General features: G+C 38.3%; 1 protein-coding gene across 2 annotated transcripts in view; it reads right to left on the bottom strand.

Moving 5' to 3' along the window:
- The window catches only part of RAB3C (RAB3C, member RAS oncogene family), a 266,342-nt gene that overhangs the window by 80,796 nt on the left and 161,930 nt on the right, over positions 1-23,616 (bottom strand). The window lies entirely within an intron of this gene.

Below are 23,616 nucleotides of genomic sequence, written 5' to 3'. Positions count from 1 at the left end.
GTGGGGAGTTGGGGAGAGATAGCATGGGGAGAAATGCCACATATAGGTGATGGAGAAGAAGGCAGCAAATCACACTGCCACGTATGCACCTATGCAACAATCTTGCATGTTCTTCACATGTACCCCACAACTTAAAATGCAATAAAAAAAAAAAGAAAAAAAAACAATACATAGACACAGATCTACCTGTCACTCTGGATTCTATGCATCCCTCATCCCTTATCATGGGATGAGAACCAGGCACAACATTCTAGTGTTACTAATAAAAGTGCCTTCCCATATGCTCACCCACAGACTCCCAACTCACAACAGAATATAGTTCCCATTTCAACTTCTGGTTCTCCCAACAGATGTTTTTATGGTTATAGGGGCATGAAAATGTATTACCATGAAAGGATTTAAGTCAGCCAACATTTAAGTCAAAGCAAGAACTTCTCAAGGTTCCTGGTTTGCTCAGGAAGTCTTAAAAACAATGTTGTTAGTGGATAAAGGGGAAGGAAAGAAGAAGGGAGAATTTTTGATGTTTAATACCTCAGTGCATTCTCAGGTCACAACTGGCCAAGTGCCAAAAACTGCCTGTAGGATAAGCACCTTCATGGGATCCAAGCTTATTCATGCATTTACTTTAAAAGTATTTGATCCAGAACAAGTACTATGTGGAAAATCCTTTGTCTTTGCTCCCTTGGTTCTTTGTGAGACAACTACTTAAAATGCAAATAATCATTTTCTGTGTATGTCTGCTTCAGCAGAAACACAAATTACTACCTAGAATATATCCTAATAAAAGATTATAACTCTGTGGAAGAAAATACAAATCTATTTTTGGTTTACCAGGTACAGAAAAAGCTTTCTGTTCTAAATGAAACACACATGTCTTTATTCCTGCACTTCAGATATTCATTATTCTGAATGATTGAAATGTCAATTTAAATTTTCTCACCAAATGTGAATAAGAAAATAAACTTTTTACCCTGCTGAGCTTGAGGTAAAGGTATCTTTTAGCCTTTAGTCTGAAAAAATGTCCCATGATGAATATCTCATAGGGCATTTTCTTTCTGATTGGGGACATTTGTGCTTTATAAACATATATGTTTGTGTGTTGGGCTCTCACTAAATTAACTCCTAGCAAAGGAAAGATGGAATAAGGTTAGGAAAACACATTCAGACATGGCCAGTACTACATTAATGACACAAATAGATGTGAAGCAAAAAGGAAGAGTTATGAAAATTCACTGTTACAGATCCACATGCCATCTCTCTTGGAATTCAAAAGGGATTACATGGTAGTCTCCTACCAGGAAAGAAGAGAAGCAATTTAAATAAATAACATTATGAGGCATAATACAATCAAAGGCTGTAAAAACGAAAAGCCTTCATATTTTAAATCCGAAAGGTAAATGTGGTCCTAGAACCTGGCTCCTGAGAAAGTATTCTTATCCTATCTTTTTTCAGGTGCCAAAGGCTGTAAGTGCTTTGTGGGTGTAAAGCTAATATTCCTACTGAAGTGCGGACTGATTCATACCTTTGTATGGCTTATGTTACAACAATCCTATAGAATTCTCAAATGCAAGGTACTTTAGAAATGCAGTTTTAAAAATTATTATCATTGAAATGATTTCTGAGCAGAAAAATGCTTAATTTTCAAGTTTGGACTAATTTAGGAAAAAAAGTAACTCTTTAGCAGTCACTAAAAGGAAATCCTGTGCATTATGTTTAAGTATAGGAATAAATATTTAACGTTTAATGTCAAAGATTAGCAACTTTATATATAATGGTGGACATAATGAGTATTCACATTTGGAGATGCTACTTAAATACTGTGTACAAGGTGTTAAGGAATGCAGTGAGAAATTCTGGAGGACAGCCTAAGATAAAAGATTTGGTTTAAAGCTCTTAGAGGAAGCGGGGGGGCATGTAGATTTTTGATGAGAGTTTAAGGCTCCATGCCACGTCATGTAACACACAAGCTTGTAGAGAGAAGACTTACTTACATCTGGGACGCTTTCTCTTCCAAGCCTCCCATGTTTAACCTGTTGAAGTTTGAACTTGTGGTATACCAGTAGAGAAGTGCCAATGTATTCCACTTCTCGTTCATTCATTCATTCATTCATTTGTATTCTCTGCAAAACTTTATTGACCTTACATCTTTTAGTCATGGGAATAAAGGGTGAAAAAGGATGCAAATATGCCTAAAACACAGTTTTGCTCATTCAGGAAGCTTTCAGGCTAGAGCAAGTGCACTCAAAAGATAGTGAAAGGTATTACAAAAAATTTTAAAAAGTAAAATGTGGTAGAGATTAGCTAGAAGGGAGAGTCCAAAATAAATTTTATGTAGAATATAAAATCTAAGCTTGGCCTTAAAAAATGAGTAAAATGAGACATACAGAGATGAAAGTCAGGGACTAAGGTAGTGGGGAGGGAGGAGGTAGTTCGAAGAGTATATTCTGGTTTGGCCCAGGGTGAGCTGGGGAACTAAAGTGAAGCCCAGTGGCCCTGATAAAGAGAGATAAGAGATATGGTGTAGGTTGAGTCCAGATTATAGGGAGTTCTACATGCTAAGGGTTTAAACCTAATTGTATAAGTACCAGGGAGCCACTGGTAGATTCTAAGAAGGCTGATGACATGAAACACGAACGACAACAGAGTAATTTAAGTAGATTAACACAGAGTTTCCATCCCGACCCTAATTTTTTTTCAACTAAAAATTAAGCCTGAATGCTTTCAAAGTATATATTTTATATAATAAATTAACATGTTCCCTCTGGATCTAGAATGGTGCTTCTGTCATTAGGAACCATGCTTAGGAGAACTAAGAAAATAGTGACGTAAATCATAGATGAAGAACCCTGGTTAAGAAAGGAAATGCTTAGAAATACAGAAGCCAAATTAGAAGACTTTTACAAGTTGAAACTAAAGAAACTAAGGTAATAGTAGGGAAAGACATATATAAGTATTAATTTTAACCAATCATATCTACCTAGCAGTAGACCATTCTCTTGGCCGAAAGGTTATATGCAAACATGAAATCCCGGAGGGCCATACTGAGTCAATGATAAGCAGCTATGAGTATTTTTGCTGGAGGTCTTAACATTTTTTTATTTGAGTTATTTCTCATTCATTCATTCATTCATTCATTTTTAGAGAGGTTTCTCCTTGCCTTGAGAAATAACGCAGTTCTAGTTACTATTCAGAGATAGGGCTGGAATATAATTCAGGAAAAACAAAACACATTTGGAATCGTAGAGAGAAGCAAAGAGGATCTGAATGAAATTATAGCTGGTACATAGTTACAGACTATAAGATGTGATTAATAATAAGATATTAAATATATCATAGTAGTCACTTTTTTTTTTTTTTTTTTACAATGGAGAACCCATTTTTGGCCCTATCATTAAGCAAGAAGCCACACTTCTTCAGAGGAGGGCTTGAAAACCTCCACCTAAGATCTTGGAGATTCCAGAACACCGATTATACCAGCCACAACTTGGCCACAGAGGGTTATGAAACAGACATAGGCCCATTCTGTCTAGGGAGACAGAGTGGCAGCATCACACAGCCACAGTCTGCATTTTGCTGAATACACTGGAAGCACCCAGTTCATAAGGGTGATGCCTGTAGCAAGTCCGTAAGCAAAGGACAAAACAGGTACGAAGGTCCCTGGAGTAAGAAATAAGATATCTAGACTTAGATGATCTGGGGACAGAGACTGCATGTAAGTTACAAAGAAGGATCCAGACCAGACCAATATTTTTCTTTAGAAAGGAGAACCTGAAGAGATATTGGTACCCAAGGAGTGCTTTTAATAATTTGTTATACTTAAATACATAAACTGTTAAGCCCTGGGCCTCTCACTATTATCTTTCAGGATTGCAAGGCACAATGCTTTGATTTTCAGGAAACCAAATTTGGAAGCTCTGTAAAAATTAGTCATTCTAAAAATTCATTCTCCCTCCAGGAGAGGAAATGTCACATTTAATTGGAGCGCATACTTCTATTTCTGCAGTCTCATCTTTTTGGAGTCTACAGGCCTTACCACCATTTTGCTAATTGACCGCTGTTGCTGTGCCACCCACAATTTGCTGCCAACAGCATGCCCACAACACTGCTGACTGCTTCTGTTCCTCTGCCCTCCAATGCTTTTCAGCCTTAGACCAGTAGGGAATACCTTTTTGATGTTCATGACCATCATGAAGATGAGGTCCCTTCACCCGAAGCTTTTGGGCCCAAGTGTCACAGTCCTTTCCATTTTCCACAGCATCTCCCTTTCTCTGTGCAAAATGCTCCCAGATAAGCCTCTTTAGATATTTCATCCTAACGGTGGGTTAGGCTCAAGTTTTTGTCCACATTGCTTGCTGGCACTATATATCTCAAGAAATATGGCTAAGCACCCTTTTTAGTGTTTCCCAAACATTTTATAACCTTTCAATTCTCCCAAACACATTATATAATTAGGAAGCTGGATGGCCCAGTACACATAGACAATCTACCAATGATTCAGTTCTGGCTCCTCTAAATACCCCTTTAAAATCTTATATTGTAAAGGCTTGGCAGAGTGATTCATTTCTGTAATCCCAGCAGTTTGGGAGGCCAAGATGGGAGGATCTCCTGAAGCCAGGAGTTCATGACCAGCCTGGGCAACATGGTAACATCCTGTCTCTGTAACAAAATTTTAAAAAATAAGCTGAGTGTGGTAGTGAGTGACTGTAGTCCTAACTACTTGGGAGACTGACAGGAGGATCCCTTGAGCCCAAGAGTTTGAAGTTATAGTAAACGCTGATTGTGCCATTGAACTCCTGCCTGGGCAACAGAGTTAGCCACTGTCTGGAAAAACAAAAACAACCTTATATAGATGAACCCATTCATCTATTATGGGTTCATTCTTGACAAGTCTACAAGTTCCTTTTTTTGGAGTTGTTACAGAATGCCTTCCAAGTTATAGCAATACTTAGAGCTGACGGTCAAGACAGTCGGGGTCAAGAGCCAGAGTGAGAACTTGGATGGGGTCAGTTTGTTGTTGTGATTCTGTCTTGTTGGCACTAGACTGGACTCTCCTTTTTGAGGTTGATGTTATGAGTATTCAGCTCTGAGCTGCCTGTAGTTGAAGAGCTTTCTCTCAAAAGAGCAGCACGAGATCTTACTATAAGTGAGTTAGCAGAGACAGAATGAATGTGGCTTACTAAGTGATTGTTGATGTGATATATAAGCTGTCAAAGATGACTTTGTGTTTTTAATCCTGTCCCACTGGGAGAATGATGCTATTATTAATGGAGCAAGGAAAGAGAGAAGTTGCAGTAGGCTTGGAAGTGAGGGTGATTCAGTTTTTGACATGCTGAATTAGAGATTCATGTGGGTCATCTGAGTGGAATTGGTAAGAGTCAGTCAGATACAGGGCACTTAACTTAAGACATATATGTGAGTCATTTACATAGGCATGATAGATGAGGCCATGGCATAAATAATTTTAATTCACTACCTTCACACTCCAGTTGGGTATGAGAGGTAGAGAAGCTGGTAAGCAAAATTGTGTGTTCTTGGCATGTCTCATTCAATGATGGGCTCATTCCTAATACTTCATGATGAGTAGGACAAGAAAAGCAAGGAAGTCTAAAATTACTAGGCAGTGCCGGAACCCCTTCTATCCTTTATCCATACCTTCAACTAATGCAGAACTGTATTAGTTGAGATTCACAGCTTTTCCCTGACTTCATTCCCTTTTTTATTGGGCATGGGCATGACTTTACATAAGAGGAAGTGAAAGAAACAACCAGCTCCCAGATAACCAACAAAATGGTTACTTTCTTTTAGGAGGCTTTAAGGATTTTAAGATTCACAATTTGTAAAACTGATTAGACCAAGAAGGTAAAATCCTAGAAAACCCTGCATCTTGTTGAGATGTAGCTAAGGATTTATTGTAAGATTCTATATAATCTTCAGAGAAAAATCTGCTAACTTGGATAATGAAGAATGCTGCATTTGATAATGTTTCCTCTTAAATCCAATAATATTTAGAGCTAATAACTCCTATAGCACAAATAATAAAACTCTGAAGTACAGAAAAATGATGAGCTGTATTTTTCTGAAAATAAAAAGATAGTGTTCTAATTTGCGTTATAGTGATACATGTATTCATCAAACATCAATTGAGCACCCACAATGTACAAGCTTTGAACAAGACTCAGGGATTACAAATCTGGTCAATAAAATTGTATATAAAGTATGGTCTTTCCTTTCAAGAAATTCCCAGTCTTATGGGAAATACAGACATATAAAATTATCTATAAATGTGCCAAAATGTTATAGTGCTCTATGAACTGCTATGGACATTAATTCTAAGGGATTTCGTAAAGCTTCTTAAAAAAGTAACATTTGAGGTGGATCTTGATGCTCAAAGAAGGTGTTTGAAGTGACCAAGGCAGGACTAGGCATTCTAGAATATAGAGCACCCCCGGTGCACACACAGAGCTTAGCAGCGAATTGTTTGAAGAAAGAAGGACGTTTGGTACGTAGCATAAGTGAGTTGCAGGAGGGATTGAGGGAGAGAACTGAAAAGGGCAGAGCTGGCTTGGGCCAATCTGGACTTCCCCCTGCATGCAAGCAGTAGGAACCCAGTGAAGAGAGGGAGGTTGTGTTAAAACTACTAGTGAGAAGTGACAAGAACAGGGATTGCAAAGAGAAGATGCTGGACTTTTCTGAGGTAGAACTACTAAGACCCAAACATAAAGTTGAGGTTATTCTCAGGTTTCTATTTTGGAAGACTCAATAGCATGGCTGAGAATCCTAGTAGTGTCCAATATTCTTCTTTCTTCTTTTCTTTCTGAGTATAGAGCTAAACTTAATTTCCCAAACTTTTGGAGTTAGTTGGGATTATGTATCTGAGTTTTGCTTGACAGAAATGTGGGCAGATGTTATACACACAGTACTTCTGGTCCTATTCATTCTCTCTTCCCCATCTGCACTAAACTTCCAGGTAAGGTGTTGATGATGGCCCCCTGTGGGACTGTAGTGGACTGTGTTATCCAGTGGAGTGGGAGCAAGCAGTCAGGTTTTATTGTGCTAAGCTATTAAGATCTGTGGTTTATCTGTTTAAGCAGTGAGGGTTACTACTGTGAGCAGTACTGCAGAGAAAAAGAGGAGAGTGGTATAAATAAGACAAAAGATTAAGAAGAAAATAATAAACTTAGTTTTACCTATGTTGAATTTAAGGTAAATGCAGGGGCACCCAGGTGGTCAAGAGATCAGTAGAAAAAGGGGTTTGAAGCTTAACAAAGAGGCTAAGACTAGCTTTGTTGTAAGACCTTAGAATAGAGATACTCTTTGAAGTTAAAAAAGTAAAAGAACCACCCTTGATGTACAGGCTCAGATGAGAACATAAAGGCAGAACTCTGGGGTAACACCAATATTTAAGGTATGGAAGGAAAAAGTTTCACCAAAAAAGATTGGAAAAGTGTGGTATGTGGGGGTAGGGAAGAGGGGAAAGTGGGTGGAGGAGAAAGGGAAAGAAATCTCTTTATTTAAGTTCATTTCTTCTTGCCATAAAGCTAGCACATTAGGTGCTCTTCCATAAGCCTAACAGACATGATTCTCAAAAATCCAGTGAAATGAACGCTTCTCAATTTAGACCTAGAAAATTGAGGCATGAGGAGGTTTCATGACATCTTTAAGTTTAGAAAGTCTCTTAAGCAAGTCAGCAAGGATTTGAATCTGGACCTGTCTGCTCCAGGAAACTAGAAGCGACCTAAACAGTGGCTGAAGGAGTGAGTTCCTGCAGAGAGAACCAGGGAAGAATCTGATATGTCTGGTGAGAGGCGGGGTGAGCAGAAGAAAAGTGTGGAGAGTCACAACCAGGGAGTGATGGGCAAAAAGGTCAGTGTGTGATTGAAAATGCAAGGTTGTGGGATAGGCAACACGAGGCCAGGAACTCAAAAAAAAAAAACCCCAAAAATGTGAGCAAGAGGAGTTGCATGCAGGAGTTTAAGGCTGAGAATTGGGGAAATGATTAGTGACACTTACCACCAGCACATCCACAGCATTTACAGAGCACCAGACCAAAGCCTGTGAGCTTCACCACTGCACTTAGCAGTTCCTCTAAGAGGATTTGAAAACTGGTGGTCTGCAGTTGTGTATGACTCACAGACAGGTGTTTGGCCCATAGGTATTTTTGTTTAAATTTAAGTTAGTTATCAACTTTTAAAAATGGAGGAACTTCACATAAAACTTCAAATTTCAGGATTCTTTTGAAAAATTCAAAGCCCGGCCACCCTGAGCCATTTTTTCACATGGTACTTATCATGTGGAAGTGAGAAGCATTTACCACCCTAGCGGGGTCATCCCATTTCTATCCACCTTCACTCACCCATTACCTGTCAGCCTTTGTCAGATTTCAGTTTTTAAACCCTGATTGAAGGAAATTAGAAAGGGAAACTCAAGCCTTTGTGGCTGTCATGATTTCACTAAACCTGCCAGGTGGGATCTTCTTACTTGGCATTACTTTTTGTAGGTCAGGACACAGTTGGGCTTGCTTTAGCCCTGGGGTTTCATAAAGGAGCCTCAGACACTGAAGAGAAGCCCCTGGGTTTGACATTTGGTCTTGGGTCACTTGTGATCTCAGCCAAGAGTATTTTCAGAAGAGCAGTGGGGGCATGAGCCAGATGGGACTAGATGAGGACAGAAAGTACGGAGGCGATGAGCGAAACTGCCCTTCTGACAAATGTGATGGGCAAATGGGGACGCAGTGGTGCATGGTACTTCTCTCTGGGATGATTGCCATCACTTCCTAACTAGGGCTCCCACTTCTTCTTCCAACCCACTCTACTCAATTCATAACACAGAAGCCAGAGGGATCCTCTTAAATATGTTAGACCATGCCACTCTACTCTAAACCTACCCACCCGCTTCCCAATTTCCCCAGAACAAAAGCCAAAGTCCTTAGTAACAACGCTACACAAGGCCCTCAAGTCCTGGTCCCCTGATCTGTATCCTTCTAAAGTTCCACCCCCACTCAGCTCCAGCCACATGGTCTCCTTGCTTCTTGATTTGTGCTAAAGACACTCTGCCCTGTTACAGGACATTCACATGGCTGTTTCCTCTGCTTTGAATGTGGACTCTTCACTTGGCATCTTTACCTCCTTCAGATCCTGACTTGAATGTCACCTGTATCTATCTGCTTTATTTAAAGTAGCATCCCTACTCCCTCCCTAGTAGACTCTGCCCCCATTCCTGCTTGTATTTTTCCTAAGAAACTTATAAACATCTATTTTAAATTTGTTTATTTGTCTCTCTCATTACCTTATTATCTGCCCCCAGTCATCTCCATGAAAGGGCAGATGTTTCATGTTGTTCCCCACTAATATCGCTGTAGTGCTAGGAATAGTGCCCAGCATATAAAAGATGCTCAGGACATACTAGTTGTAGGAGAAAAAGACAGAGACTTAAGCATGTTTGTGGGCTGAAATGTAGATGATGGAAAGAGAGATACAGAAGAAAGAGCATATAAATGATTCCAGAGGAGAAGGGAGCAGATAGTAATAGAATCAAGCGCTTAGGTGGAAGCACTGGCCTTGGAAGGCGGAGAATTCTCCCTCCCTCCCTCCCAGGTATGTGTACAGGAAACAAGGATAGATCTGATACCAGGTGAGAAAGAAAGAGAAACTGGTGCTTACTAGTTACAGGCATGAGTAAATTAATTAAATAATTCATTGATCCATTGCAACATACTATGTCTCAGGTGCTACACTAGGGAGTAGGGGTACAGAGTTGATGCCCTCTATTTTCTTGGTGACTTCACAGCAAAGTCAGTAGCTGAGAAGGCAAAGGGAGGAGAGCTTCAGGAAGCTTGAGAGGAGTGTCAAGAGTTTGGAACAGCTGCTCTGGGCACTGTTAATGGAAGGTAGTTAGGACACGTGAAAAGACTGCTGAGTAGCGTGGAGAGCCCAGCTGAGGTTGTCCTGGTGCCAGCTGGCACAGGTATCCGATTTTCTCCAGCAGCATTTGCAGCTTGGGAGCAGAAGCAGAAAAAAAGCAGATGGCCAGAATAAATTGGTCCTGGGAATTACTAGGAGAGGATGTTGTGGGGGGAGTAGGGAATGAGGGGATCAACTGATCAGCTCCTAAACCTAATGGTTCACTGAGTCTTCATCTTGATGCCGTTTACCTGATTTGGAGGAAGGCCACTGATTGATAGCTGTGCCTCCTTTCCCCCAGAGCTCTTGAATCAGTACCAGCCTCAATCAAGGTACCCAGTGTGAACTGCTGCACAAACGCTGAATAACCAAAACGTTGATATTTACTCATTAGGGCTCCTCTCTCCTTACTTCTCATGAATTATTCAAGAGGGGTATCCTCCTACTTTCCACACAAAGACACCTTGAAAGCTGATTCTTTCCTATCCATTAGACATTTCTGGCCCACTCCTTGGTGAGTATTCATTTTGCTTCTGGAACAGGCAGTTGCAGTCCTTTGAGGGGGAATGACTCTACTGCAATTCCAAGTTCATTTAGGACAGTCTCTTATTTGGCTTCTCGGAAACATGCTTTCACTAATAGGGGTTCTTCCCTGCACCTCTTTCTCTGTATGAGTCTCTGTTACCTTAACAATGGATACTAAGTAGGAGCAGTATGTACTTCATTCTAGGCCACATCTATAGCTGGTCAGTTCCCTGGTCCTAGGCTTACCTTGCCTTTATCTCTTCATATGACTGGTTTACAAAATGCCATTAAGCTGAGCTAGGTTGGTTTATCCCACTATTGGCCTAGCCGTCTTAGGACTTTATCTAAAATCTTTATGACTGTTTTCCCAGATACATAGTGTGTGTCTATTGCTCTCTTGGGAGAATCTCTTTATGTAGGCTTCTGGGTCAGGTGGGTCAAATGAGGCATGAAATGCATAAAATGCCTGCTTCTTTTGGTTGTTCTTCCTTCCCACCTAAAACCTGACACTCTCACCCTTGGCTTCATGGCCGTGTGAATGGAACATGATTTTTCTTTGTTACTGAAAAAATTTTGCTTATCCACTCTTTTTATGAATCTCTATGATACAATAGACCTATAATTTCCTTACCTGATATATAAACTTCAAGTAATTTATGATTTTTGACATATGAATGCTGGAAATTAGAAGAATGCAAAGATTTAGATTATTATGTTGAAATAAGGTCATCTGGAATAGTTAGAAATTTCTAGAATTCAAGGAAATAGGTTGAGCATGCTTTTATGGGATGCCCAGAAACAAGATAAAATCAAAAGAAAAACACCATGAGCGTTCCCTCCTATCTTCTTTGTTCTCATGACAATGAAAAGGTTTATTCAACCTTGGAGAACACTCTGCAGGAGCTTGGCTGGGGCTATCCACCTCTGCCCGTAGTGGTCTGAGAGGGCAGCTGCATCACTGTGGTGCTTTAGTCTTTCTTCCCTACAGTCATTTCTTAACACACAGACTATTTCCAGTATTGATTTTCTGCCCTTCTATTCTAATGGAGAGACCCATAATAATCCCACAAACACCCTATCCCATGTGACTCTATTTGAATACCATAATCAGGTTCATAGTCTTGAAGCACTACATTGATCCTGTTAGTCCCTTGCTTAAAAACCTTCAATAGTTTCCTGTTGTTAACCAAGTACAGTCAATTATCCTGGTTCTGGCATTCAAGGCTGCACGCATCAAGCCTCTGCTCACATCCATGTCCCATCAGCCAGTGCGTTTCATATGGCTAAGCCCAGAGTTAGCTTGACAGGATTATAGAAGAGTGTGGATACCTAGGGGCATGTTTTTATTGGGAGTTAGCAGCACAACCACCTAGCATATTTCTGCCTTATGCAGTAGTATTTCAACATTGCTCTTTTCTATTTCCATTTTATAAGCTTTGAGTTTCCCAAGCCTTCTCTTATCTCTTGGTGCTCAAGAATGAGATTGTAGTGCTTAGCCTTGAGAGGCCGGCTTTGCCATTAACCTCTGCTAGAAAAAAAAAAAGAAAAATGTTTTCACTTCCTCTGCAAAAACAGATATTCTGATTTTTGTTTTTTCATAGAACTTGAGACATTTGCAAGCGTCTAGATCTTAACCTCTGGAGACTTGTATAACTATAATCATTCTTTTCTGATTTCTGCTACTTTAAAATTTGTCCTGGCAACTGTTACAAAAAAGTTACTGACAGTACCTAGACTCTGTAAATTATTACTATGTCCTAAAAATTTTGATCTTTTAAAAATTTTCCACTTTTCCTTTCATGGATTACAGTATAATATACCCTATGATTTCGATGAATTCTTTATGTTAAGTAAGAGTTTTAAGAGATTTTTTTGTCTCATTTAAATTACTAGTATTTAGCTACATATTTATTTCCTGATAAAATAGAATCTTTTTTAAAGCAGGACTTCTTCTTACATATGTATACCTATATTTATATAACTTATTAAATATATTCATATTCTTCATAATTATTCATCCAGTACCTAGCATTGTCCCTTCACCAACAAGCAATTGCTAAGTAAAGTTTTAAGTAGCTTTCATGATTTTTATACTTATCGAGACATATGCACATTGTCTAATTGATCTTGATAGAGCAGGAGCTGGTGATGCTAAAGTTGGGAGTTTGGCCTCTATGTGTTCAGATATAATAGGGAAACGTTTATTGCTCTATGGCCCAAATTACAAATACAGTGAAACATTTTCAGTCTTTTCTGAAACACTTGAAGTACTTTTTAAATATTTTTAAACCATTCTTATTTAATTCAAAAGTGTAAATTTATTATTCTGTAATATGCATGTTTTTACGTGTGTGAGTGTATATAAGAATATGCATTTCAGAATCCAGTCTCTTCCTAAACTATTGAGTTTTGTCTTAACTGTTTCCTATGAATCTTATTTAAATACTAAGAAGGTAAGAAATAACACATATAAAATAAAAAAGAATTATTATGACTAGTTATGATAATTAATATTATCGGCCCAGACTGTGGAGTATAGTAAAATTCATGTTAGCTCTTCAAATTCACTTCCTCTTTTAGGTTTAAAGAGATCCCAAGGTTTTTAAAGAAGGCAAAGTATAACAAGATGCCATTTATTAAAGATATTTTCTTATAACAAGTTCAGGGAAGTTTATGTTTTAGAAACTCTCAAAAATAAGAAACATTGAGGGGAAGAAGTAGACCAAACTATAACAAGATGCTAGACATTAAAGACATTTTCTTATAACAGGTTCTTGGAAGTTTATCTTTTAGAAACTCAAAGATAAGAAACATTTGAGGGGAAGACGTAGGCCATCTCAAGGAAAACCTGAACTGGACTCAGGCCTGCATCAAGCCCTGAAGAACCATATTTACCTTTGGCATTTTGTCAGTCCTCCAGAATGAACACTATTTCAAGCTATTTCAGTGATTATTCAGTTTCTCTGCCAATATCATTTCTGGGATATAGATAGTAACTTCTTTTCTACCCTAGTTGAGAAAATGATGTGGATAATCCATTAGCAGGAGAGAATACCTAACAACCTGCTATACTACAGACATCACTGAGTCATCCATAAAGTGAGAGAGAGGGTGGTTCATTAATTAAGCATCCTACTCTCACCCCAGGGCAGAACGTATTAATAATTACCATCCCTATTCTTTAATAATACTATTCTGTATTGAAGTGAATAATTAAATTACATAGAAACAACCCAGCAAGATAATTACAATGATCATGATGGAATGAACTGCAGCATCATTAACTGGACTACACTTTTCTAAAATAGATGCAACTAGATTTATTCCTATAAAATGTGATTTTTAAGGTTTAGGAACATTTTTGCATGTGACTTAGTTACTGTTTTTCAGTAATGCTCTTCAGAGCTTTTATCAGAAAGAATCTGATCAAAACACTGTATATTATAAGTATTCCCTGGTATAGAATATGAAATGTAAATTTATATCTTGAAGAATCTTGCACAGAATTACAAATGTGAACTGGACACCATTGTCCCAGGGGGCTGGCTTTTTCTCATCCTTTAGAGTTCAGCTAAAATGTCAGAGAGGACATCATGACCACTTCCTACAGCAGCCTCTTGGACACTCTATCAAGTCATTGTCATGTAAATGTTTTGCATAGCTCTTATCACTCGTATTTTTCTTGCCTATTTTCTTTCCCTACTAGTAGGCTCTAAGTTTCCGTGTCTCTCTTGTTCCTTATTAAATCCCCTGGGCCTGGAACAATGCCTGACATAATAGTAGGTGATTAGTAAATATTTGGTGAAGATGAATATGATCTTTGTCTATCTTAGTGCTTCCTATCCACTGAGTACCTAACAAATGCTAGTAGAAATATCAGCAGAATGCATATCTCTCTTCACCAAGTCTCCAATTCATTTATAAAATGATGTGAAACTTTTTTTTGACAAAAAAGAGAAAATGTTTATATTTTACCCCAAATATCTCTGCAGCCTCTTTCTCTTGAATTCATGCTACATTATTATTTCTCTCCTTTTTGAACTGAGCAAGGACTGTGATTTATTTATCCCTTTGTAGTACAGAGCAGAGTATCTGACACAGAGCAGGTGCTCAATAAATACTTATTGAAAGAATGAATGAACGAAATGAATGTCTAGAATAAAGCTAAGAATGTGGTGGCTGCCAGAAGTGCATAATGGAAGAAAACTAGAGTGCTTGTTTTCAGCCCACCTTTGAGAGCTGAGAATTATCAGGTGAATTATTTTGGCCCAATTTCTGAGGTCTGGCTGCCTGCATCACTTCAACTCACTAGAAAACTGCTTATCCTCTTTACAAAATGTTGGCCTGTTGTAGAAACTGTTGAAGACCCCACAGATAACTCAGTTTTTATCTGAAATTAGCAGCACCAGCAGAAATTAGCTTTCCCTGGGTGCCAGAGCACATGTACTGGCCCTGGTCTGTCCACAGGGTGATGATTTTCATGGCAGAGGTTTGACTGTCCCTGTCTGGGTCCCCTCCCTGCCTATATGACTATGTGAGTGTGAATTTGTGCTTTAGATTCAGAGATGCTGTTCTCAGTCTCTTCAAGCCTGTTTCTCACTTCTTTCTTCTAACGCTGTGGTACTTAGACTCCTCACTTGTATGTTTGGTTTGGAATCAGCTTCTGCCAGATGCCTCTTGGCTGCTGTGGCTTTGGTATATCATATTCTACATCTAGCCTGTGTTATTCTCTACACCCTAACAGGTATTTCTTATGCTTTTGTGCCCCTGCACCAAGGCTTTACCTAGTTTCAGGGCTCTGATGATACCTTTAGCTGAGCTCTGTCTACCTACCAGACTCTGAACCCCACCAGCAGCCTCTGGCTCACACTCGAGCTTCACTAACATAGTCATGGTGACAATACACCCCATCCTCTGGAAACACCAGGATCTCTGGAGATTTCACCTCCTCATTTGGCCATTTGCTTCCTTGAAAGGGCTTAATTGTTCTCAAATTTCTAGAGATTTCAGGTGCTACAAGGCAGCTTGTCTCTGGACTTCTGTCTTGAACATACAGCCTCATTTCTGGACTTTAATTCCATATGTATTAGTTGGTTCTCATATTGCTATAAAGACCTACCTGAGACAGGGTAATCTGTAAAGAGGTTTAATTGACTCACAGTTCCACAGGCCATACAGGGAGCATGGCTGCAGGGGGAAGCATGGCTGCAGGGGGCATCAAGGGGAGGAAATTTATAATTATGGCAGAGGTGAAGAAGAAAGAAGCACATCTTACATGGCTGGAGCAGGAAGAAGAAGAGCGAGCAGGGGGAGGTGCTACACACTTTTAACAACTAGATCTCATGAGAACTCACTCTCATGAGAACAGCAAGAAGGAAATCAGCCCCCATGATCCAATCACCTCCCACCAGGCCCGCCTCTAACTCTGGGGATTACAATTTGACATGAAATTTGGGCAGGGACACAAATCCAAACCATTTCACCATATTATCCCTTGATATCGTGTTTCTTAATGTGATGGATTAAATGAGAGATGATGCATCTACACAGTGAAATATTATATGCCCATTAAAAGGAGGATGTATGACTGTATTGACATGGACACATATCTGTGATATATCTTTTATAACAATATAAGGTTACAAAACAATACACAGTATGATTCCATTCACATGTGATTATATATTTACTTATAAAAAGAGGAATGGAAGGTTGCATAGCAAATATTGATGGTGGTAAGATTAGGAGTATTTGGATTTTCTTGTTTATACATGATGCATTTATTACATTTCTAAAATGAGCAAGTGTTATTTTTGTAAATAGGCAACAGAATTAAATAGAGAAAAGAAAGTGGTAAGGACTCATTACATGACTGTTTCTTCTCTTATTTGTCATAAAGCAAGTCAAAGGAAAATGTAAGCTAAGGGAGGTGAAAATGGAAAAATCTGAGCCAGTCATAGCTCAATTTTAATGGATTTAGGCCGCCAAAGGCACACTGGGACTCTGGGCCTTGTCCTCACCTTGGGAACAGGAGATGCTGGCTAGAAAGTTAGGGGTATATTCACTATTAACCTTACTTTTCCCAAACAGTGCCTGATCCTCAGTTGTTTAATCCAATTCTCTATTTTTTTTTTATAAGAAGTTTCCTGATCTCTAGTTGATTTTCTTTACAGTTTTGAAGAAAGACAACAGCGTATCAAAATATATTTCACAAATACATCAGTCATTTAAAATAGTAAGTGCTTGAAAATAGTAACTATGATATGTATGCAAAGAAAGGAAGTCTTAAGGCCAGTAGTCTCCTTAATGTTTACTTCTGTTAGAAGAAAAATCATAACAGGAGGTGATCTTATGAGAATAAAGATCATTGATCTAATCAGTTTATGAAAATAGTTAAGTTCAGTTCTTTGTGAAGTATCTAAATTGATGGCTTCAGATATAAGCTACTTGCCCAGGTCTGGAAGCAAAAATGGTTCAAATGTGCCAAGTTATTATGGGCAGGTTTTTTTTTAACCAAAAGAACAGTCCAATAGAATACAGTGAGTTTGCCATCAAAATTGACAAACTAAATTGTATGCTCATTTAAAGTGAGAAGTGTATGCCTTTTAACTGGAGATTTTCCTAGTCTAAGTGAATCTATAACTTTAAATGTTAGAGAGTATTCTGGATACCACATTAATTACTTACTTAATTGAAAATGGCTGTGGACTGGCAGGGAAGTGTCTCTCAGTGAGTTGGACCCACACGTTCTGAAGAAGGCAAGTCCTCGGGTGACTTTCAGTAGAGTTATCTCCCAAACAGAGGACTGGGAATTGCACAAGTGACCATGTGAGTTCCTTGCCTCTAGAACAAAGCTCTCTCCATACTGCTTTCTAAATGTCTTGGCCCAGCTGAGTACACTATCATGCATTAGGATTTAAAGGTCATGGCCATCGGCACAAGGAATGGCAGCTAGATTCAGAAATGTGCTCAGGTTAGACTTTAAAAATTTACACAAAGGTAAGACTCTCAGACCTCAGGATGAAGGAGTCACTGAAATAAATTGTCCCCCTCTCTTAAGTTTGACTTTAGACTTCTGGATCCTTAACAGCACAGATTCATGTATTGGGTTCTACAAAAAGATAGTAAAACTTGATAGATGATACCAAATTAGGCTTGTTTTATGTTGCCTGAATGTTTTTCTTCTAATTTTTAAGGAAAATAATTAAAAATAAACCTTATTCAATGAGGATATGACTTCATCTAGGACAAGTTGATAATCCATTAGATTATCCATTATTAACATTATAATCCATTAGATAATCCATTATTAACATTATAATATTATGTAAATATTATTTACAAAATATTTTGTGTTCCAATGGAAAACCATGAATCATATATAGTATGCCCTTTTGGATTATAGGATTCAAACCCTACTCACTGTTTTTGAGCTATTTTGTGATTCTTTGTAAGTTGTAGGTCACTGGCAGTTCTGTAAGTTCTGTCTTACCTGGATGTAATTTAATTGGCTTTTTCCCTCTTGTCGAAAAAAGTTTTGTCCCCATTTGGAATTCATCTCAACATTGCTGTACTCCATGTAAATTTATACTGTTTTGACTTTTCTTTTGAACCGTTGATAACAGCTGCCTAGTTCTCTCATATCATGAGTAAAGAAAATTCTGTAACATATGTTCATTTTATATTTGTATGAGAGTCATGATTTTACCTTTTCCATAACATTATCTTTTAGGAAATATTAAGAAAAAACATACTGTACTTTCCTCAGATGGCTAGTTATTGGTAGGAAAACTGTTAAAAGGATAAACAGACACCTATGAAAAGTGAAAATAAAATATTTTCCATTAAGCAAGTCAATTTAACATGTTATTTATTTATTTATTTAAGACGGAGTTTCACTCTTGTTGGCCAGGCTGGAGTGCAATGGTGCTCTCGGCTCACTGCAACCTCCACCTCCCAGGTTGAAGGGATTCTCCTGCCTCAGCCTCACTAGTAGCTGGGATTACAGGTGCCCACCATGACACCCAGCTAATTTTTGTACTTTTAGTAGAGACGGGGTTTCGCCATGTTGGCCAGGCTGGTCTTGAACTCCTGACCTCAGGTGATCCACTCACCTCGGCCTCCCTAAATGCTGGGATTACAGGCGTGAGACACTGTGCCTGGCCCAATTTAATATATTATTGATTAATTACGTTTCAGGAAGAAAAGAAAATCCTGAAAAGCAATACATTACATCTTTAAATAGACCACTGATAAGAGAGTACTAACAGTTTTAAGGAGGTAACAACCATTGTCTAGATCTTCACTGTCTAATATGGTCACCTTCAGCCATATGCACTTGCAATGTGCTGCACATATAAAGTACACACCAGATATTGAAGATTTAGTACAAAAAAGTAAAATATCTTATTAATTTTTATATTGATTACATGTTGAAATGATAGCATTTTAGATAAATTGAGTTAAGTAAAATACATTTAATTTTACCTTTTTTTTTTTTTTTTTTTGCTTTTAAATGTGCCTGCTGGGAAACCAACAATGACATATGTGGCTCAGATGATGTTTCTATTAGTCAATGTCATTCTAGCAAAATAAGTGAAAAAATTTAATATTATCGTACTAAATATTATTGACATATTCTTGGGCTTCATATCTATGCTAGAGAAAAATTAAAAAAAGGACAAAGAATGATCATAAATTGAAGAGCAGGTACCTGGGAATTCATACAAAATTAATATGTATTCTTTAATGAACAGTCACACAACATTTGGTTGTCATCATTTATAGTATATAAAGACTGAAAAGATAATGAAACAGCTGCATTAAAGAATTTAAAAATCAATGAGCATATAATTGGTTTTATTGTGCCTTGTGTCCATGATGGAAAGCAAGCAAAGTCTGGAGTGAATGTGTGTATGTGTGTGTATGTCAAAGTTCAGGGTTTCCATGAGGACATAAAAAGAGCTGAGCATTCAAAGTGAAGAGATACAAGCTTAGCTAAGCTTTCTAGAGATATGATTGGTTACCTTGGAAACAGTTCAAATTCTTACATCAAACAAGATCCTAGAAGTTGACCTATTTTTTTCAGAGCCAGTAATATAATGCATTTAAAATGTTTACTGCCCCACATTAAACGTAAAAAGTATTTGTGGGATAGTAAATGGTTAGCTTAATTAATTGTATACTTTTTATTTGTAAAGAAAGAACATGTTATATAACTATTAGGTAAAAAGTCATTAACAGGAGAAGAATTTGGCTTTTTCAGGGAATTATCTTCAATATATTTTTACTAAAATAAATAATTTCATTGTTTTTTCTGATTTAATTGTAAAAACAATTCAATCAATACAAAAGACTGTGGAATAAAATGTGAAAAGTAGCCTTCAATTTCTAGTCCCAATCTCTTTGTCAGAGATGTCCACAGTAAACAATGTGGTATACGGTCTTGTATATTTGTTTGTGCTGTGCTGTGTGTGTGTGTGTGTGTGTGTGTGTGTATGTGACAGAGAGAGAGAGCGAGAGAGAGAGAGAATGGAATCATATGTAACTCATGTTCTATAAACTGCATTTAAAAAGCACAAATATTACCTTTCTTTGGGAAATTAAAATGTTTAAGTGACACTCATATCTATTTAACTGGAAGTCTTGACATCAGCAGATAGACTCCACTGCCTACAATGCTAATCATTTGACCTGCTGTACTGATAACTGATGTTTTTAGACACGCATGTTCCTGACATGTCTCCATTAACTAGACTGTAAGTTCTTTGGAGGCAGAAATCAGGTTGCTTTCAAGTGCACCACAGCATCTAGCACAGAGATCTGACCATGATAGGCTCTGAAAAATACTTTCTCAAAAATCAGTATTTTTCATTTCTATCAGAGTACATTAGCTGATGTAAAATATTCTAGGTCCTGAATATCAGACAAGAAGAGAGAACATACTAATTATTTAATACCAACTGCTTACATGAATTGGCACTTGCTTTTGGGGTGATACTCAGTTAAGTGTTTTGGTGATCACTTTTTCAAGCATCAGGATGCCTAAATGAGGCTTAGAGTGAGCCGCCACGCCAAGTCCTTTACATATATGGGCTCACTTAATTCCCACAACAATCCTATGGTGTAGACATCTTTAAACTTCCCATTTTATAGTGAAGAATCTGATGCACTCAAATCATTAAGTAGTGGTGCTGGGAACTGAACGCAGCCATCTAACTTCAGAACTCATACTCTCATGTTCCATCTGGGAGCTTATATTCCAAAACTTTCATGACTTTTCTATATGGTCACAGTAGACAACAAGTTAAGAGGCTAAATTTTTCATGCAAATAAACATATAAATCTGATGGACAAAAACATCCATCACACATTTGTCCTATGCATTACGTTGGCATTCAGTGGGTCAGTACCCATCATGATGTAGTGAATGGCAATGGTCCCTTAGTGGGAAAGTCTCAAATAAGGGTAGAGGGAACTGGGAGTTAGGATTGGGTAAGGTCTCTTATCTAGGTCAGGGAGACAGAAGAGAAAGCAAGGAACACTTGCCTTGATTCTCTCTATTGCTCCTATTAGTTCCACTTTGGCAGTGACATTTTTAATAACAAAGAACAACACTTACTCTGAGGCCTAATTTTCATCCTCTAAATTTGTCATCATGTAGTTAATGCTCTTGTAGGCCAAATGACTCATCACTAATTAATCAATACCCATGATGCTAAATTTTGACCACAGAGTGAACCAAAGCCAAGTCAACCTGGCTTTCAGTTAATTGGAAAAATTGAATGGGTGAGAGAAGCCAGTTCTTCCAGGTATAAATTATGTGCTTTACAACCCATCTAGTTGAAGGCATCAGCAAAAATGTTTTAATACTAGCAGACTCTAAAACCACTCCATCCTCCTTTCTAATATGTAATTAAAGCTACAGTATGAATGTAAAGTTGATAGGACAGAAAGAATCTCATACACTACATATTATAAAGAATTTGATATTAAATTGTATCATTGTTAACTTCTCTTCTGAGGACAAAATATCCCTTAGGCAAGTACCTACTCACTTGTTTCAAAATACTCACTGAGTGTCAATTATGTGCCAGATACTGGGGAGGCAGACAGTGGTGAACTAGGGGATCGGGGTGTATCTGTCTACTTTCCTTGTGACGTTGTACCTATTGCATGCTCCTGGATACAAGGAACAGTTTGGGGTCTCTGGCTAACTTATATTTCTCTTTAAGTAATAGCTTCAATTCTAGAAAGCCTTTTCTGTCCACTAGACACAACCCCACCACATCTGGGTTAGAATCCTCTTCTATAATCTCTCAGGACCCTGTACTAACCACTGTGATTACACTGATCACAGTATCTTGCCTAATTACTTGTTTGTATCCTTCACTGAAATCGACATTCCAATGACAAGTGTTCCAGGGTCCTGGGACATAGTGAATTCTTATTACATATTTGGTGAATGATGGAGGGAGGTAGTATTTAGTATAACGTGGTTTGGTTTGGCTATGTTATCATTTGTATCCTGGTGTAGAACTTACTGACATGTGGTCACTGGTTTGGAAATGTTAAACCCAAAGGCTGGATCCATGCAGGTGGCAACAGCAGACCTGTGCCTAGTTATGAGGCTGCTGGAAGCCAACTAGTCAACCACCATGGAAAAGTATCCAAAAAAAAAAAAAAAAAAAAAAAAAAAAGCCCAAGGAACATCTGCCCAGTGAAGCGCCATTTAAACATTCATGAGAGACCACGATGAAGTGATCCTTCCAGATTTCATTTTATTTTAGTAACGACTGGTCTTTTTTTTTTTTTTTTTTTTTTTTTTTTTTTTTAGGCAGAGTCTCGCTTTGTTGCCAAGCGCCAGACTAGACTGCAGTGGCGTGATCTTGGCTGACTGCAACCTCTGCCTCCCAGATTCAAGCAATTCTCCTGCCTTAGCCTCCAGAGTAGCTGGGACTACAGGCGTGTGCCACCATGCCCAGCTAATTTTTACCTAGGAGGGAAATCAGAACACACTTGTCTGGCTGATTAAAGTTAATATCACCAATGAAGAACAGGTGGACATATGCCTTCAGATGTGACAGCCCGAGAAGGACACAACATCTCCATGCAACATTCCAAGGAAAAATGCATAACTTGAAAGTGATCATGAAAGACTATCCAAAAAACCCCCAATGGGAAATGTTCCATTAAAAAACTGTTGGGGGCCGGTGTGGCAGTAATCCATTCTTCCAAAATGTCAATGTCAGGAAAAGTGTCAATGTCAGAAAATAAAAAGAAAGGCTATAGAAATATTCCATATTGAAAGTGGCTAATGAGACATGGCGCTTAAATGCTATACCTGACCACAGACTGGATCCTGTACCAGAGAGGAAAATGCTAAAAGAACATTACTGGATCAAATGCCAATACTGACGTATGAAAGGTACATGAGACAAAAGTATTCTATCAATGTTGAAATATTTGAAGTTGGAGAAATGCGGATCAAAACCACAATGAGATATCATTTCGCGCCAGTCAGAATGGTGATTATTAAAAAGTAAAGAAACAATAGATGTTGGCAAGGCTATGGAGAAATAGGAACACTTTTACACTGTTGGTGGGAATGTAAATTAGTTCAACTATTGCTGAAAACAGTGCGGAGATTCCTCAAGGATCTAGAACCAGAAATACCATTTGACCCAGCAATCCCATTACTGGGTATATACCCAAAGGAATATAAATCTTTCTACTATAAAGACACATGCACACATATGTTTATTGCAGAACTATTTACAATAGCAAAGACATGGAACCAACCCAGATGCCCAACAATGATAGACTGGATAAAGAAAGTGTGGTACATATACACCATGGAACACTATGCAACCATAAAAAGGAATGAGATCACGTCCTTTGCAGCAACATGGATGAAGCTGGAAGCCATCATCCTCAACAAACTAACACAGGAACAGAAAACCAAGTATCACATGTTCTCACTCATAAGTGGGTGTTGAACAGTGGGAACACATGGACACAGGGAGGGGAACAACACACAAAGGGGCCTTTGGGGGTTGAGGAGGGAGGGGAGAGAACCTACATGATGGGTTAATAGGTGCAGCAAATCATCATGGCACACGTATACCTGTGCAACAAACCTGCACATTCTGCACCTTTATCCCAGAACTTAAGTAAAATAAAATAAAATAAA

This window comes from Aotus nancymaae, unplaced genomic scaffold, assembly GCF_030222135.1.
Source record: "Aotus nancymaae isolate 86718 unplaced genomic scaffold, 86718_ANA_hifiasm-v0.15.2.pri h1tg000014l, whole genome shotgun sequence".
Classification (NCBI taxonomy): domain Eukaryota; kingdom Metazoa; phylum Chordata; class Mammalia; order Primates; family Aotidae; genus Aotus; species Aotus nancymaae.
The sequence above is the reverse complement of the archived record's forward strand: the minus strand, read 5'-3'. Positions and strand labels throughout refer to the sequence as shown.